Source organism: Anabas testudineus, chromosome 9 (genome assembly GCF_900324465.2).
Source record: "Anabas testudineus chromosome 9, fAnaTes1.2, whole genome shotgun sequence".
In the NCBI taxonomy this organism is placed as follows: domain Eukaryota; kingdom Metazoa; phylum Chordata; class Actinopteri; order Anabantiformes; family Anabantidae; genus Anabas; species Anabas testudineus.
This window is the reverse complement of record NC_046618.1, coordinates 4,369,203-4,389,423: the sequence shown is the minus strand read 5'-3', so window position 1 is coordinate 4,389,423 and position 20,221 is coordinate 4,369,203. Positions and strand designations below refer to the sequence as shown.

Below are 20,221 nucleotides of genomic sequence, written 5' to 3'. Positions count from 1 at the left end.
ATAGTAAATATAGTCTCCCTCAAGAGCGTGAGATGAGGACACTTGAGTTCTGTTGCCCCGTGAGGGTGTACTAGAAGGAGACAAGAAGGCATCTAACACAGGGGGAGCAGTGTGCTGGGATGTCCCAGGACTTCTGAGGTCTAAGCAGTAAAACTCACACCAACATCGCTGCATGCTCAAACTCAAACTGGCAACATTTCTGTGTGTGTGTGTGTGTGTGTGTGTGTGTGTACCCTAACTGTACTCTGACAGAAATGCTTTTTAACCAAATGTTAAATGCAGCCCCTGATGCAGAAATCCACCAGCTGTTCTGCATTTACTGAGCGAGACAAGTCACTGAGGTTGAAGTGTGTCACGTGTTCTGTTCCTGAGCTCCCTTCACTTACCTCACAGACCATAATATACAATATAACTAGCTGCTTTCAGCTTTGTTTTAATGGTGGGAATAATGTGCTAACCTGCCACACCCTTCTCTTGTTGTCATCTTGCAAAATGATCAGACCCACTGGTGATTAAACTGTATTCTCACTTCATAAAGCTTCGAGTTGTTTGTTTTACTCGAGCTTTGCTGTAGTAAACACTCAGTGTTACATAAGTCATTCCCATGAAGGATCCTCTGGAATAAGTGGCATCACGAGAAGTAATGTGTCTTGTGTTTGGCAGCAGCAACAGCAGCAGTTTGTTTGGAATAACTAGAGGAAGATGCATCACGTCTAGCATGACAACGACTGTGGCTTCCAAAGGAAAAGCCATCTACACACCAAGCTTGTAAGTTGGATCCAACTTAGACCAGTGTTAAGACTGGTCTAAACCCAATAATCTCATGAACAAAACGTCAGCGCTGGCTAAAAATGCTGGACTTCGAATCGATCCCAACCCACGCTGACCAATGCAGAGGTGACTAAATTTACTTCACATGAACCTTCACAGCAATGTGAAGCAAAGTATAAATAAGACTTTAGGTTGTGGACCAGATCAGTGGCAGGAGCTCAGAGCCACCAGAGCTGCACTGCCACCTCTTCTAAATTTAAAAGATGTCTGGTTAGGACGCTTGCCTCCTTCGGCCGTGTCTTGGAGAGTTCCAGTGTAAATCCAGAACATGCTGGAGGATTTGTATATATCATACGGACGTGGGTAAGGCAGCAGACAACTATTAGATGTCTCTTTCTATTTATGTCATTGTCCTGGGGCCTGTTTTCAAACTCCACACCAGCTTGCAAACAGAAGGATATCAACCTGCTGTGATGCTGTTACCCAGAGTTTCTTGCTCAAGGGCAGTCCAGCGTGCCACATGGCTGTTATTTGCAGTTATTTCAGGTCAGGCCCTAATGCTCCATCATGGCTTCAAGCCCTGCAGAGCTGCACAGCTAGAGTCTCTCTCTCTCTCTCTCTCTCTCTCTCTCTCTCTCTCTCTCTCTCTCTCGAAGAGCAAATGTTACGCACAAATCCTGAGAAGTAAACATGTATAAGCTGATAAATAAAAACCAATATACAAACACAAATCAACCTGCACATAATCAAACGCACACATTCTTAGGCTTTGATGCAAACTTTACTTCCCTTGCTCATCATCCTTTGACTCTCTGTCTCACACACACATACACACTCAACACACACCTGTCCTCCTCCCTTAGGCACATCTCGTCGAGAACCATCCCTCTTCTCTCCTGTCAGTGGGAACAAATGAGCCGGGGCATGTTTCTTAGTGTGTGTCTGAGCGTGTGTGTGCAGGGCAAACTTCCTGTCTGTCTGGCCTTCCTCTCTTTTGCTCCCCCCACCACCCCCCACCCACCCCCACACACACACACACACACACACACACACACACACACACACACACACACCCTGCTCCGCACTGTTACCCTCTGACAGATCACTGACATGCTGTCTCTAGGCCATCCCTCACTGTGCGTGTGTGTGTGTGTGTGTGCGTGTGTGTGTGTGTGTGTGTGTGTGTGTGTGTGTGTGCGTGCGTGTGTGTGTGTGGTTACAGACAACCCCCCAACTGTGTCAGCCTGGCAATTGCCATTTCTCAAGAAGCTAAAGAAGGGAGGGTGTGTGGAGTGAAGATGGAGAGAGGGCGAGGGCCTTGATGTGAGTGTGTTTGTTGTCAGAGGGTTTATTAATAAAGATGACCTCAGCTAGAGCTGCTCAGAAGGTGTGTGTGTGTGTGTGTGTGTGTGTGTGTCCTCCTGCCTTCCTTTCTTTTTCTTCTCTATGTGACTGATTTAATGAAAAAATTATTTCAAGAAGAATTCTATTTTTTCCATATTCACATTTACATTTATTTACCTTTCTCTTTGTGGCCACAGTCTGAAGTTGTTTGCACTTACTCCTAATATGTATTCGCTTACATGCTAACTCACCAGTGTGTGTGTGTGTGGATGTGATGGGGATAATCCTTCTTGATATAAATCCTTTGTGTCTCAGCGTCCGTGGATGTGATTATGTGCTTCATTATGTTGGGCCGAACAGGTTGAGTCCACTGCGTGCATGTCTGCAGACGTCAGACACCTGCTGTGTGTATTAGAACGAACAGATGTCCTTGCGAGAAGAGAAACATGAGTGATTTACTCCAAAGTTCAGGGTCGTATGTGCCTGTCGTCCCCATGACGGACAGGCGTTAAAGGATCAGTTCGCACAAACTGCAATAAGTCTGTTTTTTTTCTCTCCTCTATAGTGGTAGCTTGAGATCAGCTAGACCCTTTCAGACCTGATACAAGGAGTTTTCCCAATGGAAACAAAACATCCAGGACCACCACAGAGCATCCTATCATTAGTCACTTGCAGGTGGCTGAGGAAGGCTATATTTGTATTGTTGCTAGACTTTCGGTTGTGTTCCGCCCCATCTCTCAGCCCTTATCACCCACAATGACTGTTGTCTTTGAATTCAATTATGTCATGCAGCACAGGCTTTCATGATGGTTTCCCATGATTGGTGTTTCATGGTGTTTTTCCTGTGCTGACCTGTCGTGGCAGAATGGTTTGGACAAACACAGCATCACTTTAAAAGTCATTTTAAATTTACAAAAAGCTGACCAGACATTGTGAAACTATAGGGAAAGTCAGATAATGTGTTGATAGTGTGGTGATCTCATTTGTTTAGCTGCCGCACTCCCCTCTGCATTCATCCCAGAGGGTTGGAGCCGCAGCCTGAGTGGGACAACCAGCTGTGCAGTGGCCCCGCAGGGGCCTTGGAGTTACCATGGCGCAGGATGGCAGTCCCTTTTCTGCCCTCTGTCTGCCCCACCACAGTGAACACAGAGGCCATTAGTGGCAGAGTCCTCCTGCATCCTGGGAGAGCCACATAATGAGATAATGCACAGAGCTCACACTGTTAGTATCAGCAACACACACACACACACACACACACACACACACACACACACACACATACAAAAACACACACTGTACAGTACAGCACACGTGCACGAATAAAACTCCACAACCCAACTCCAGTGGGAATATGAATGTGGTGCATGTATGAACTCACGCGCATTCGTGAATTGATCCACATTCACATATATTACTCTTTAACCTTCCCCTCTGTCAATAATCCTCCACTCGTGTAGGCTTCCCTGGCTATTTACTATTTCAGCTGCAGCTCCATCCCTCAGCCGTTTACATTTTGTTGGACAGACTGCAGCGGCAGTGAGAGGAAAGCTAATGAAACAGGACATCCCTGCCTTTGGCTATTCTGCAGGAGAAGACGAAGAAGAAAAATCACACTCGCTTTGATCTTGAATGAATCTATGAATCGCAGAGTATGTATGTTTACCTGTTACTTATTCCGAAGTGAGTGCTATTGTTTAGGGCAATCAAGAAATACGATATACTGTAATGGTTCGCCGTCTTTCCTCTGGGGACATGCTGGGTCATATCACACATATATCCACAAGTATTCTTCGGAGAGTCAGGACATAGACTGTGAAATTATAAAAACTAGATTTTCCATGATGCATTTCTCATTACCTTCTCATTGCATGTTGGAAATAATTATATTTTTCTCTAACAAGTGAGTCGCATGAGCGTGTCAGTATGTGTGTTTTGCCGAGACGTTTAATGACACCCCCACAACACGGAGGACAAGTGGACAAGTTCATCAGATTGGCGTCAGAGTTCATAATTTATATTGATTTATTTAACAGATGCGTACTGCTATCCAGTTAATTAAATTAATAGTAATACACAACATAAAACAGGACAGACAGTACAACACGTTACAAACATGTACATGGTTTAAAAAAGCAGCAGACAGGGGCAAAGGAGCAGGACACAGAAACACAAAAACTAGTCTGGTGCTCACATAAGGCCTGATATTGGCCTGCTTGGTGTGTCACAGCACTAACTGACAACAGGAGAGTCGGCAAATGACACCTTTCACATTGCACACAGTTTTTTTTTACTATGAATTAGTGCAGCTTTATCCAAACATGACAAGTCACAGATGATATATTTGGCCATATAAAACCTTAATGACGTACAGTATTTACTTTGCAACTTTTACACTGCAAAAGCACTTCTATAGGTATTTTATTGGATGGAAAAGTTGGGAATTGAGACCTATAAAGCGTGTGGTGAAAAAAGCGGACATCAGGAGTGAAAGTGGTAATCTCCACATGGAGCCTTTCATCGGAGCAGAAGTTATTTGTTTTGCTTCACTCCTTTATGAGACAAATATTGTGATAAATCTTTTCACCATACTGGGTCTTGTTGGGAAAAGGCCAGGGCCAAAGCCAGTGATTTACCATCACATCCTCCCACTTATGTAAGCAGCTGTCCCATACAACACAGGAACACATGCATGCACAAAGAGTCCTCCGAACCCATGAACTCAGCCCAGTCATTTTTACCATTACACTAATGTATGTGAAGTGCGTACAGGTGAATCTTTACTCTCACGGCGTGATTTAATCGCTTTTAACACTCAAAACAGGTAAAGTCTTAGTTGAGTATGTGCGTGTGATAGAAGGTGTTTGTGTGTGTGTGTGTGTGTGTGTATTAAGGATAAATTGACAAATGCTCGCATTTGTCTTTCTCTGGGTTTTTCTTCCTCGGTTTAGCTCACACACCAGGTGCTGCTCAGTATTTCGTGTCCACTGTGGCTCCTGTGTGTTCTGGCACAGCAAGAATAATAGTCACAGCTCCTCATCCCGAGCCAGGATCATTTGCCAAAAGCACCAACGCAGGCTCTTCGCTTCACACAGGAAATGAGTGGATGATAGCAGAAAGGTCCCACTTCACCGGAAAAAAAAAAAAAATCTCAATCACTACGACTTCATCTGTGAACACCTACAAACACAGAAGGTTTGTGTGTGCGTGTGTGTGTGCAGAGGCAATAGGACTTCAAACCAATCACACATGTTGCCAGAAGCTTTGGTCAGTGCATTGTGAACAAGTGCAGCGCCAGAGGCGTCCACAGCATCTGTGCTGTGGGCTGCAGTTACAAGCTTGGGGCCTGTAAAGCTAATTTTCTCAGCTGCTGGTTATGTTAAAGCACTTATGAAATATCAATAACAAAAAGTTTGCAATCCACCTTAGCAGCAGTGCAAGTATTTTTCTTTTCTCGCAGAAGAATATTGTGGATAAATGAGAATCAAAGACTTTGTATCCGTACAGGATCAGCACTCATATCTGTTTTATTTTTTATTATAACAGTGATTAGTTATCATTCTACATTAAATATCCTTCATAAAAATGTAATATATTGTAACTAATGATGCTAAATGATAAGAAATGAAGATCTATGGCTCATTTATTAACCATTACAAAGAACACATTTTGGGTTGCCAGGTTGTGAAAAGTCATTAAGCTAGTGTTTTACTCTTAGTTCTTGCTTCCGTCCTTTGTTCTTAATAATGTCTCATACAGTAAAGGACCTTTAAAGCTCAAACATTAATGCAACTATTCATTACAGTGTTACAAAGTGGGACCAAGAGATCAAACTTAGCATACTGCAAGTACAGAATTTATCTAGAAAACCACACATCTCTCAATGCTTCTAATAGGAACTGTAACCCAGAGCAGGCACAATATGTCACAGGAAGAGGAGAAATGCCAAAAGTCAGCTGTGCATTAGTCATTTCTATGGTACACTGAATGATCGATCCTTCAGTTGTGTATGGATTGACGATTCTCGTGAGGGATTTCAGTGGGTATTGATTCTGTCGTGCCTCAGCGCCGAAAGTGGCCCCAACAAATCGTGGCCACCTCCTATTTTAGCATGTATATGACAACCCCCGGGTAATAGGCAGCACTTAGTGGGGTCAGACTTTACTGCTGAGTCGTTGTGGAGGACAAAGACTGTAAAGTCAAGCTTTGCATCTCAATATTTCTTGTTTTTAAAAGGCTGCAGGTGTTGGCGGTGGCGGTGGGGTGATGGAGAGGGGTTGGCAGCTGGTGTTCATTGCTCAGATCTCACTCTGACCTTGGCCAGATGTCCAGCAAGATGGAATGTGTGTGTGTGTGTGTGTGTGTGTGTGTGCATCGTCAGCCAGGCTTTTTAGAGAGTGCTCGGCTCTAATAGGGACTGGCAGGCATTTTGTTGGGCTTTATTGCCACATGCCTCTTCCAATCCTGCTACTGATTAGAGCTGCCATTACTGGTACAAACACATACATAGAGACGCGCGCAGTCTTACAAGGCAGACCCACACACTTTGGCACACGCTCAAAAGCTCGGCCCTTTGCATGCGATTAGCATCCCATTGCGTTGTCTTGTGCAGCGATCAAACAGAGCGCGGAGTTGTGCTCTTGTCGAGGCCGATCGGAGGAAGTGACGGGTACATCATCGCTCCACTTTTATTCCTCTCATCAGGGTGCTGTCAGCTCAGACAATGTCAAATTTGGTGCAAAGCAATTAAAGGCCTGGGCTGTCACAATTGGACCTGATAGGGAAGGCTCATATAGTGGCAGCATGCAGGCACGCACATTCAGGCACAGATAAACACTCTGCCCTGCTCACTCACGTGGGTATACAACACATCCACCCACATGGACACACACACACACACACACATACATTTACAATAAGCATACAGGCGATTAGCTCAGAGAGTGCAGGTTTAAACTGTTAGTCATTGCTGATTCACAAGCTGCTGGCTGGCGTCCATGCAGCCACTCACCGTGCTGCCTGTCAAATACACAGGCAGCCAGCAGCTGGAGGTGTGTGTGTGTGTGTGTGTGTGTGTGTGTGTGTGTGTGCAGGTGCTCTTGAAATCCTTCTTTTTAACCAGACCCCCTTCTGCTCCCTCACGCCCCTCTTCATGCTGTTTGGCTTTGCATGTGTCTGTTTGTGTGTATGTCTGTGCACTGGTTTGTGTGTTTGGAGTCATGCATATTTATGTGTGTGTGTGTGTGTGTGTGTTTGTGGAGCCTCGCAGGGTTTTGGCTGCTATATTCTCCTGGATGAAACCAATGGAAAGCTGAGGTCTGGATGACTTACTTATTTAGGAAAAATCTACTAGAGATGGCCAGTATGCTGCTGTGCTGTCACATAGTCATGTGGTGTGTGTCTGTGTGTGTCTGTGCGTGTGTGTTACTTTAGGTAACCCAGCCAGTGACCTCTCCAGCAGTAGTATATTTCCTTTTGGAGAGATTTTTATAAAGCAGCCTTTAAAGTTATTGAGCTGCAGACGTGGTTCAGTCCCAGGTGAGACACTCAGCAAAGGGTTAAACGCTCTACCAGAAGCAACCGACACAAACACACACACACACGCACACACATATATACACACAGACACAAACTCACTCATTTGGTGAGTTAGCTATAGCCGTGAGGCTCCTGATTAGGTCTAAATTCACTTTCCAGGACATTTGATTAAAATAACTTGGTTTTGGGGGACTTGCTGCCAAATTGACTTTTAGATTTTTTTAAATATAACTTTTTTTTTCTTGCAACCATCAGATGAGGATTTATCCTTTTTTTTGTTGTCTTTCATTAGAAAAGCGAGTGAGTGGCAGATTTCATATTGTCCCTGCCCAGTGGAAACCATGAAGAATTAAATGATCCTTTCTGGGATAAAAAAAGACAGAAAACATTTTTAAAAACATATTAGATGGTCTGAAAGAGGACTAAGATAAAAACAGGGCTTTTTTTTTTTACTTTGCTTTTGCTACTGAAGGACATGGTTTTTCTACATGTACAAATTGACACTGAAGAATATTGTGCCATTCGACTAAATACTCAAAGGTTTTCCAGTCTGAGAAGTTTTTCAAAGATTTTTGATTTTGGAGGGTTATGTCAAGGTTCTATGAACTATTTGGCTTTTCTTTTTTTGGGTTCGAGTCAATAAAAGTCTGATGAACATCACAGCTTTTCCAGTCAATATACTGCAGCACGGTGTGCACATAGTGCAGCTGACTTTCCAGTCAGGAGTTTATTGACAGCACTGAATAAACTGCTATAGTGTCAGAGGTTTGGATTTTTCCTTTGTGTGCTACCTGTGTGTAACACTAACCTGCCCATTCTTTACTGATTGCATGTGCGTGGCCCTCAGCACTCTCATTGTGATTAGTGAGCCATTGATGTTGACATGAATCCATACTCATGCACACAGGTGCAGATTTTAGTTATGCGATCTGCAACATCAATCGTGGGATCCAGTGAATGTAAGCCTCAGGAGTTCAGGTGTGTGTTTGTGTGTTGCTTTGTACCTGGGAGAGTGTTTCACAGTTAAAACAGCATTAATTCATGCCAATGACCAACAGCAAGCAATCCAAACTAGGCACACTATGGCACTTTAATAAAACAGCGGGAGCTTGTTAGCTGTGTTGTGCCAACCACTTTTACTTAACCCTCCATGTTCAGAGGAAGAATCGAATAACTTCACAAATGAGAAGTGGTTTTTCAGACTCTTGTGACACAGTTAGTCTCACTGTCTTATACTCTGATGTGACCAGGCCTTTAATGTTTCTGTGTATATGTTGTGTTTCTGTATATCAGTTTGTGTGCATCTCTCACACACACACACACACACGTCCATCTCCGTTACTCATTACCCCCTCTCTGCTTTTTCTCTTCTTCTCCTTTAGCCCAATGTGACCTTCACCTGAGTCATCTCACAAGAGAAGACAGAAGCAAAACAAACTGAAAGGCAGATTAAGAAGAAAACACACAGACGTGCAAGGGAGGAGAAGAAAAACAAGTAAGAGAGTAAAAACAGAACAAAGGGTGGAGGAGAAAAACACAGCAGCATCTTTTCTGCCTCCGTTGAAGCTTTCCTCAGCAAACAGCACAAGTGGTGGAGTGAATCAGAGAGGACATAGGAGAAAAGAAAAGAGGAGGAATGAGGAGTTAAAGGATGCATGTAAAATGAGTGAAAAGGAAAAAACTTACAAAAATTACAGGCATTCTCAGGTGCTCCTGGAAAAAATAATTCTGGACGAAGAGATGCTCGAGCAAGGAGGTGAAAAAAAAAAAGCAAACAAAGAGACAATTTAGGCAGGATATTGCAATTCCGACTGCAAAGTTAAGAAAGATGCAAGTTATAGGTGTCAGACTGTGCGTGAGGGAGAGGGGTTCACACCTTTTCCTGATTCTGTGAGCGAAGGCAGCCATGTTTAATGTGAATTATAGAGGTGGAAAACAAAGAAGAAGGAAAGACAGGGAGAAAAGAGACATGTATGGATGGCAGCACTGCCACAAGTAAGGTGAATCTGACCATGGGCACAATGTTAAGTGTCGGTTTACTGAAGGTGATTTTTTTTTTTTATTTGTCATAAGGTCATAAATTCTACTTTTACAGTCTGAGTTCAAATTTCTCACTGAATTCCAGCAGAGAGAAGAGGATAAAAACGCTGATCCTCTCATTTCTGTCCACTTCACTTAGGACCACTTACTCAATATAAGCAGAGCTGAGTTTTTGTCCTGGGTTTTTGTTCTCAGGTTACATGCAGGTTGTTTTTTTTTTTCATAGTTAGATCTGCAACTATTACTTAGGGTTAAAAAGACAAATAACACATTACATGAGCTCAGGAAAAAAGTACCTGTGGCCCCCATCAGCACCTTTTTTGTGTTAATTTGTTTTGTAGTTTTGATGCAGACCCCTCTATAAGACAGGTCAGGCGGACAGGTAGTGAGCTTAGAAGGACTAGTTTGACATTTTGGTTCGTTTTTTCAGCTGCTTTCATGTGAAGAGCTAGATGAAAAGATCAATGCCACTTTCATGTCAGTCAGCTCAACATGAAGCTGGAGAGAGGAGACAGTTAGCGTAGCTTAGCATAAACAGGGGGCAGCTAGTCTGTCTCTGTCCAGATGTGACAACATCTGCCTAATAGCACCTCTAAAGCTACTACTGAAAATCATCTAGTACCAGAGGTGGCAGAAGTGCAGTACATACAGTCAGCACTGAAGTAATAGTACTAGTATTTGCCTTATAAAGCACAGTACAAGTACAAGTCACTTTCTCAACTCAAGTTGAAGCACTTTAAGCAGTAAAGTACAAATACTCCACTTAAAAATACATTTCTGGTAAATGAAGCATTTTGAACACGATTGAACTTGATGCTGTTGATAACAATATGCACAAGTTTCGTCTATTTGTTCCACAAGTGCCTCACACTGTAAACACGGTTTCTGCAGAAAGCTTGTTAAGTTTAATTCATGAACAGGTTCAAGGAGAATACCACTTCAAAAACCTGATTTCCTAGCATTGCATTTGGAAGATCATCAAAGTCATTTATTTTCCTCTATTCAGAAATGTATCTTTTAGTTAGCAGCTGGTGAAACAAACACATGATGGTATTTATTGGGAACTCATTCCACATTTGTGCCGTAAACTGCCAACAGACCTTCAAAGACAGAGTTTATGACAAATTTCTAATCTGTGACTTTTCTGTAATGAGTGTCAAACAAACTAGTGCTTTGAAAAAGTACAATATTTCCCTCTGACCTGCAGTGGAGTAAAAGTAAAAGTGATGTGTGTGTGTGTGTGTGTGTGTGTGTGTGTGTGTGTGTGTGCGTGCGTGCGTGTGTGTGTGTGTGTGTGTGTGTGTGTGTGTGCGTGCGTGCGTGTGTGTGTTTGCAGGTGGCCGTCTCTTGTAGAAAGTGCATGATGTAGAGCTTCTCATTTACAATCAGATGTCTGTTTGATGGAGCGACTGGGAGCTCTGGCACACTTTAGTAAATGGCCTTCAATAAAAACAGTCATTTGTATGCCAGCTTCCACCTCCTGAATACAGAGATGCACGGGCAGAAGAGGCATGCACTTAAAAACACACCGTCACACACCATGACAGTCACACAAGCAAGCTGTGCACACACATTCAGAAACCTTGAGGCTACCGTGCTCTACTTCTCAGCTAGTATCTTTCCTGAACGTGTGTGTGCTTCTTTTTCTCGCTCTGTCACAATGCGCTTGTCCCTTGTTCTCTCCAATAATTCTGCATCCCCCCCCTCTTTTTATCTGTGTCTCTCACAGTGTGTGTTTGTCTCGGTGATGGAGGATATTGGTTGCCGATCATAAATAGCTTTTCTCTGACAGGATGCTGACAGAGACACCAAAAGCTCCGGAGAGGAAAAGGGAGAAACACAAATGCAAACTAAACTCTTCTTTTGTGTCTACCTGTTGGTTTTCTACGGCAAACACTCCATCAGTACAACAGAGTCTTGTTAAATTGGCCACTTGAGTTTCTGTGAGCATCTGTATGTAACACTACTGTTAAGTCAGCCCCTATTTCACATCCACAATCTTTATAACTCAACACATCCTACAGTAGCTTTTCATATTAAAAAAACATTTCAATGGCTTAACAGACAGAATTCATTATGAATGTAATTTTCATTTTTAAGCTTTTACTGTGAAGCATCCACAGGAAGTGTTGGGTTAGACTCATGTCAGCTTAATTCTGAGGAGTAGTTATTAAAATGGATTAGTGAATGAGAACAGCATTTTAGTAAAAGAGAAAGCAAGAAGTGCTGACTGGTCACTATGACATCAGGACTTTTATGTCAGTGATGAAATTGTACATTATGCTTATGACTTTTTGTCATTACTTGACGTTCTGATCCATTTTGTAGATCCTGGCTTATAGTTGAGCACCTATAGTGTGTGATGTCTGTGGCAACATATTCATTTTTGTGACATATACAAGCAAGAGGTGATTCTTGTCACACATACACGCTCCTATCCAGCAGCTTTGATGGGGTGATCGAGTGTGAACCTTCTGCCTCTCACATTCCTCCGTCCCTTCTCTCCACGCAGCAGCAGCAGCAGCAGCAGCAGCCCTTCTTGTCTCTCTTATCGATTCCAGCTTATCTTCCCGTAAACCTGGACCTTTTTTCTCTCCTCCTCACCTCGCCACCTCCTACCCTCCTCTCCTTTTTCCTCATTGCTATTGATCAGCCTGTGTGTTCAACAAAGTAGAGAGCTGGCCGTTGGTAATGTAGAGCCGGGCCGGAGTAGCGCTGCGCACGGTTCAGGTATAGCCTTTCACTCCTAATGTGCCCAATCAGGTTCTAATAGACCTTGGGTTAGAGCATCAGGGCCCACTCTATTCCCGATCCTCCCTTCTCACCTTTCACTTCTCCTCTCTTCCCTTTGACAAATATCTGTCTGCACTGTATGTCTGCCAGGCACATTTTTAGCTGAGGAGTGTTGATCTCACTACCTGATCCGATAGCTGAAATTGGCAGAATTTTTGTATGCATTTCTTCATCCACGGAAGGATTGTGCTTCTGCTGACTATGCACACACTCAGAAATGTCGTCCTTTGCATATTTTTAAAGTAATGCACATTCATTCCTGGGAGCTGCCCAGTAGAACCACACTCTGCTAATTTTGGCCACTGGAAATGCAGTGCAGGAAGCTCAACTCTTTCATTGTCTCCAGACTTCTCTCAGTCGCTGAGCACATTGAATATAGCTGGGTTAAGTGCCAGGGTTGAATCAGGGGAAAGTGTCTCAGGCTATTTTCCTTTACAGCCTTTGCTTGGGATTTGTATGGCTTGTGAAACAGCAAAGTAATAGAATAAAGGTAGTATTCAGGGAGATGAATAGGGATGCACAGTTCATTGCATGTGGTTTAGCAGTTTGATAGGTTTTTTTTTGGTTGTTTTCATGTGGTGCTCTGGAATAAATCTGCGCAAGCTTGACACACATTGTCCTGAATTCACAGATCCCACAGCAGAGCCTGAGATGCACGACACTTGGTGTACATGAACACTTTCTGAGAGAAACGCTTTAAATTCAGATAAATCTAAATGCTAATAGAGGGGGCAGCCGGTAAAGGATTCATGCAGAATGCGAGTTTATATGGGCTGTCTCATGTAACAGATAGCTTTTGCTGATATATGTTCGGATGGTGAAGATATAAAAACAACTTTCAGATACTGCATAGCGCCTTGGAAATCCATTTGATGTTCATGAAAAAAGCCTGGACCCACAAACATACTCTAGGCCTCAACATTTACACTACAGTCAGTCGTGTCTTTCCCTTTCAGCCCTGTTCTTCCTCTATCAGCTGTCATTCTATTCACTCCTCCATACCTTTCCTCCCTCTCTGCCTGTATGTCATCGAAGTGTGTGAGTTGTTTCTATAGGAGTCCAGCTAGGTGTAACCTTTCTGCCCTGTGGCACCTCACTGGGATCCGGGGCCCAGAGCTCAGTGTGAATTCCTAAACTCCATCCGAAAGAAATGCTCAAAGAATGGAGCTGAGGAGAGGTCAGAGGATGGAGCAAGTGGGAGGGAAAGCGAAAGAGCACTAGTGGACAATTAGCCCCCCTAGGAGCATGGTAGGCGGTCTCCCCAAGCTAGAATATACTGTGAGTGTTTAAGCATTGGCAGCCAAACAGAGAAATTAAAGTGAGAGGGAGATATTGTATGCGTGGGTGTGTGTGTGAGTGCATGCTGTAGTGTTTTGCATTCACACGCCCAGCGGTTGTTGTTTCGAAATGAGACAGTACGTCGGGTGCCCGCAGGCGTCAATACGACCATTTCTATTATTCAGAGCTGATTACAGTGCTAAATCGTCCAGCGGTGAATACTTTTTAATGAGCTCTGAAATACAACAGAGAAAGTTTGTCAGCTTTTTGTTTGTCTGAATCCGGCTGGCGGGGGAAAAGAGCGTATTTGCCAGAGTGATTAGATTAGTGCGCTGGTGTGTGAGGAGCACGTTGCAACATATGCGGAGGGTGAGATTGAAGATGTGGGTGGGTGCGTAAATGACAGGCGATAAAGCATTGCTTTTATGCTCTGTGTGGGTACAGTGTGTATGCATGCATGGTCCACATGAATGCATGTGTGTGGACATAGTCATCAGGATACGTGTCCAGCTTTTCTATTCAGTATGTAAATGTGTAGGTTGTTACCTTGCTGTTCGTAACCCAGTACATTGCCATGAGCAATGCTGATCGACCTGCGACTACATGGTGATCGTGGAAAAGTCCACACAGGCTTATACACTATATGAGCATTGATGACAGGTCAGAGCGCTACCCCAGCATCCCTCGGGCCTCCGTGCGGGGTAGGCAGGTCGAGGCAGGGCACGCAAAGTGCATGTGGGCTTTGCAGTTTCTCACTGCGCTCGTGTTCTCATCAGAAACAACATGCGCTGGGCTGACAGCACAAGCTCGACCAGAGACAAAGAGGGAGAGCGAGCCCTGGATGGAGGAGATGAGAGGGAGGGAACCAGACCAGATGACCAGATCTCCTCATTTAGTGATTACAGGTTTTACTGGAGAGCACTGATGAAATTAGCTGATGTAATGATTGGCTGGATTTCTAAAATATGGATCTGTAGTGCAGAGGTTGGAGAACCGTGATTAAGGCCATTTATGAATATGAACAGATAAAGTGTCCACTCCGAATGACACAAGAGACATTTCTTTGGTAAGTAGTCTAGAGGCACATAATGGTGTTTAGCTGTTTCACATTTGCATATATCTGGAATTTAGTTTACTGTATATCACACTATATCCTTTAAGCTCAGTTTTAATGTCCACCTACTCCCGGGAGAAATAATGTCTTTGGCTCTTCAGCTGCTGAATGTGTGCATTTTCACTGTGCATTTCCTTCCAAGGAGCTAAGGATGTGGAAGCTTCTTTTGAGTTAAAGCCGCTGGCAAACACTGTGATTTGCGTTTTCACAACAGGGAAATTAAGCACTAACATTTCAACAGTGCAGCAGTCTTTCACGACGTGCCGCATTTGACCAATCGGTGACAGCAGATTGTGCCCTGATAGTTCTCGGACCATCCGAAAATCCGAAAAAGGGTTTTTGGTGTAAAACTATGAACCAATCACCTATTTGTTGACACCCCATCAAACCATTCGGCAGCAGAATACCTTGCTCCTATGTGTATTAAAACTAATCACATAAATTAAATTGGTTGACTATTGTTGAAGCCTTGAGTGGCTGTGATATATCTCCATTGCGTCCACTTCCACTCCCCAAATGTTTGGAATAAGACCCACTTCTCTCAGGCACGCATCCATCACCACAAACAAAACACACAGATGGCCTCTCTGTCTGATTAGCTGGACGTCAGTCACTCCGGCTTCATCTCGCCCACACCTCCTCTTCTATCTCTTCTTCAGGTCCGAGCAGGTGTTTGGCCCACAGTCAGACTCCAAATCAGATCCATTTCATCTGTAATCAGCTGGAGCCAGTGGCACTGATGGAAGAGATCAGAGCACCGATCAAAGAATTATAATCCGACCACGCCTGACCAGCCAAGCACGACACGGACAAGGCAGCAAAGTGGGGGGAGGCAGAGAGAGAGTGTGGGCGAGCGAGCAGGCACTACAGTGGGGATGAAAGGAGAGAAGATGGAGATTTGAAGCCCTGCAGAATCTCCCAGGGGAGACACATGAAAGAGTAGGGTGCTGAGGGGAGGCAGCAGTGAGGGAGGCTATGATGTTACACTGCACTGCTCTCATGGGGTTTTTTTTTTTCTTTTTTTGACATTTCCATCAAGTGGAAATAGGTTGTTTAAAGTCAAATGCAGAGCTCAGTCCTGCTTCAGTTTGAAGTAATTAGGATGGGATGTGAATTTTAATCACCATGCGAACGGAACGTCAATGACATCAACTTGCATGCATTTGAATGGCTTGATGCTTCGCCGCTGGTTAGCAAATCATTAATTGTGTGCAAAAATAGAAAATGATGTGCTCAGGTGCACGGCAGCAGGTGCGTGGCTCACATACTTATGGTGGGTTCGCAGTTTTAAAGGGGGATTTCAAACACTTTTTTTGGAAGATGCTAACAGGGTGTGGGACGACAGAGCGAGCACGATCGCCCTCTCTCTCATTCATCTGCTACATCCACACACAGTCACTCACTGCATGTAGTTGATCAAGCCACTCTTTGATTGTGAGGCTTTTATCTGTGCCAGCTCAACACAAAGACACTACATGATCATCCCCACCCCTCTTCCACTCATTAATGCGAGTTAGACTAACATTTCTTCATTCCTATATTCTGCACCAGGTAATGGTATCACTCAGACCTCCTCTCAGGCTTGACATTGTTTAAAGCCATACATTCACACTGTTCAAAATACCACACACCGGCATGCACACTCTGTACCTGCTTTAAGAGTCCTCCCGTGTCTCTGTGTCAGACGCTGAGTGTGCACGGTGTGGGTGGGTGGGTGTGTGCACGTTTAACTGTCAATGGAGTGTCCATGTCTGCTCCATTAGCTCCACACTGTGAATAAAAGCCGTGCATCAGCTCCGTTGCCTTCAGCTTTGCTGTCACTGTACAGGAAAAAGGCTTCTCACTACAATACAGAGCTGTGTTTTTTATTTCAGCCCTGTTGCACACATGGCTCTGCGGCACTGGATGAATAAGTGAGGAGAAATAGCAAAAAAGGAAAAGAAAGCTGAGGTCCATGTTGACTTCGCTCACTTCCTACTTCACTACATCCCACAAGTTATCAATTTTGCAGGGAGCTCTGTAACATGATATTTTTCACTCCTATTTCATAGCCATTTTGCTCGGGATGTGAAGTCAAGACCCTGAAATCTTTTCAAGGTTTACAACTGGAGCCATTATATATTTTTACATTTATATTCCAGACATTTATCTAAAGCAGTCAAACAGAGCGACTTAAATCTTATGACCTCTGATTCAAATCCCTCAAACTATTTGACAGACCTTCATGTTTTTTGGAGGTTGATCGCTGAACAGAACATTTCAACTGTAAATATTCATTGAAATTGGTGAAACTATCATACGATACCTCTTCTCACAAGTCTCTGTGGTGGGTTCACATACACCCAGATAACATTTTGAACCTCTCTGAATACATTTGAATCCCAAAAATGAATCTGTGTGATCTCAGACCACAAATTATCATCTGGCAATGGATCTTTCTGTGTTAAAAAAAAGAGACCATGTTTTGAGCGTTTTATCTTTAACCTGTTCATAATGCAGAACCATGGCAGCGATCAGTCTGTTTCTTTTTTAGGATGCACGTTGCTTTTTTTAATGACCTCCTGGGTCTGAGGGAGATTCAGATCACAGGAGACAGTGTGTCAGTGCAGAGAGAGAAGACCTTTCAACCTGAATCCAACAAAAACGACCTTATTATTTCTATGCTGACACAAAATTCCTGAAACAAGTCGGTCTGTATGGGGAACAGGCTCAGCTTGCACTGTCAAATGTGTTTCTTTACAGTGCTGTAAAAGCAGGAATCATTCTAACAGCTCTATCATGCTGCATCTAAGCACAGCCGTAATTTGAGCTAAATGCTAATAGCGGAAACTCAAAAAGATACTATTCAGTGGATTTCATTGTTATTAATATGCTCATTTACTACTATTATTTACTAATAATAATTCTTTCCTAAAGTCACTTTTAGTCTTGTTTCATATGCTGAGTTTCATTTTCTCATGATGCTTTTAATGCTGCTGCAGTGAACGTTTCATCCTGAGCAGACTATTATTCTGTCAAGAAACACCTTTTATTCATTTTTCACATTATCCAGTGTTGAAAATGAGCTATCAGCAGCTTCAGAAACCCTTACATGCTCAACCATTAATGCTCCAATGCCTCAAAGGGAAGGAAACACAGCATAAAAGTCCTAGAGTCGCTCTCATCCCCTCCGTCCACGAGGTGTGAAATCGTTTGATCGGCCTTCTTCTGTGTAGTTTTGTGTAAAAGAGTTTGCACTTGTGTATTTGTATGTGCCGGAGCAATAAAAGGTGGAGGGAAGGGGGAGAGTGCAGGGTTGCAGGCCGGAAGAAAGGAAGGAAGGAAGGAAGGAAGGTAGAGGGCTGGGGGGGGTTAGCTGCTGTGTTTGTTTTGCAGGGAGGTGAGAGAGGACAGGAAGGGTGGGAGCCGTCCTGTAGTCCATTCATCTGGCAGTTACGGGTTAATTGACATTAAGTCTGTCCTGGTGTGATAGTTGCGGTGGAGGGTGGAGGGTGGTGGGTGATGCGCTCTGACTCTGTGTAACGCACAAAAGGTTCAGAGGTCAGGGTTAAAAGTCAAACAATGCCTGCGAGGAGTAGCAATCAGCTGGGACTGCCCCAGAGGTCAGTGTGTGTAATAATATGGCAGGAAGGGAAAAGACTCTCCGGAAAGGAGAGGTGGGGAAAATGAAGGGCAGGAAGAGGACAACAGAAAACAAAGACATACAGCGATGCAGTAAGGACGGCAGACAGACGGAGGTTAGAAACCTACCTCACACTTCGAAGAAACAACCCCTCATTGCTTCTTCCTACTGGGACTCATCGTACCTCCAAACACACTCTAACAAGAAGCCGTGAACACAAAATTGACAAGCACGGACCCAAAAACACAGAGGAGCTCAGCAACCTAATCAGAACATGTGGCCTTTTTCTCTCTATGTTTTAATGAGCTCTCCATTGTGGAGTGCTGACTGATATTATTAGGCTGCTGTGTCTCAGCTCATTAGCTAAACCGGGCTCAACAACAACACCAGCAGCTAAAAGATGATTTGATACCGCCTGCAGAGTTATGTGACACCGCGGAACCTTAAAGGGGCCGTGGTGACAGACAGAGCAAGCAAGTTAATTTGGACATCAGGGGAGAACCAGGCTGCGTCTCGCTTCTCACGACGCACCGACAAATCATAAGAGTCCGTTTGGTGGAAAGTAAAAAAAAGAAAAGATCAAAATCATAGATTGACATAAGCCATCTCCCCAGGTATCCACACAGTTCCCTGCAGACTTTTCTTGAAGACTGTCTGTATTAAGTGGGAATTTTAGCAGCAGAGTGGGATCGAGTTAAAGGGAAATAGTCAACAACACTGATTGGTACGCAGTGCTGCAGCAAGCTAATTTGTTCTTGGTTGATTGTTATTGCTCTATAGTGAATGGCTTGATTTACTATATTGGCACTGTGCAAAATCCCTCTGTGCCCCCTGATGTATAATATTAAAAGAGCTAAATGAATCAAGCTGAAGTGAACTGAAGAATTTGCCTTTTCTTTGCTTTTTAAATGGTGTTACAGCAACTACACACGCTGCTGTAGAGATTGCTGCTGCAGCTTCATGTATTAATTTGAGGAAAGTTGATCCACAGCTTCTCTGTTGTTTTCTTACGCTGCTTAAAAGCTTAACAAGAGTCACTAGTTCCAAGATGTGTGATGTGACATTTTGAGGAAATTGAAAAACATCCATTTATTGCTATATTTCTACAAGGACTACAACGCATTCCCTTCCAACCAGTTATATATTTTAGCCCTTCCATATTTATTAGCAATCCAACCGAGCTATCGTTCAGCGGAGTAATGGATTTTCTAAGACTGGAACAGATCTAAAAGTGTGAGCTGGAAGGAGGGGGGAGGAGGGGGGGCGGTCGGTGCTGATGAATTATTTTCTCAGATAGCAAGTTTTAAATCAGTGAAGGACTTACCTCCATCTGGGTTTTCCAAATGGTTTGCCAAATTTCCAAATGATATTTTCTAGGTATGCTACAGTAGTATTTATTTGGACTCTTTCTTTAATGTGATGTGTTGTGATCTTTTCATTGACTTGGCTGCAGTTAGGTTTAGGGGTGAAATCATAAACACAGCAGGTTGGACCTTTGTCTTTTAATGTTTTCGTTCTTAGAGGATGTCAAGGTTAACTCATTGTTACATTTGACTATCTCCATTAGTCCATTAGTCAGATGACCACTTCTTGGTCTTGAGGCAAACCCTCAAGAATTTCTCCTCTTTCTGCAATAATCATTGAGCATGTTTAAGATTTTCACCAGGCAGACAGAGGCCTTGAATCTCCATCTGCTCCGCCATCTTCTTCTTCCTCGTCTTCTG

At 43.6% G+C, this 20,221-nt stretch overlaps 1 protein-coding gene across 1 annotated transcript in view; it reads left to right on the top strand.

Annotated features, from left to right (window-relative positions):
* sema4c (sema domain, immunoglobulin domain (Ig), transmembrane domain (TM) and short cytoplasmic domain, (semaphorin) 4C) overlaps nt 1-20,221 on the top strand; it is a 73,341-nt gene that overhangs the window by 16,601 nt on the left and 36,519 nt on the right. The window contains exon 2 of the mRNA XM_026343428.1: nt 9,033-9,145. The gene's annotated coding sequence lies outside the window, so the exon portion shown is untranslated. The remainder of the gene's footprint in view (nt 1-9,032; nt 9,146-20,221) is intronic.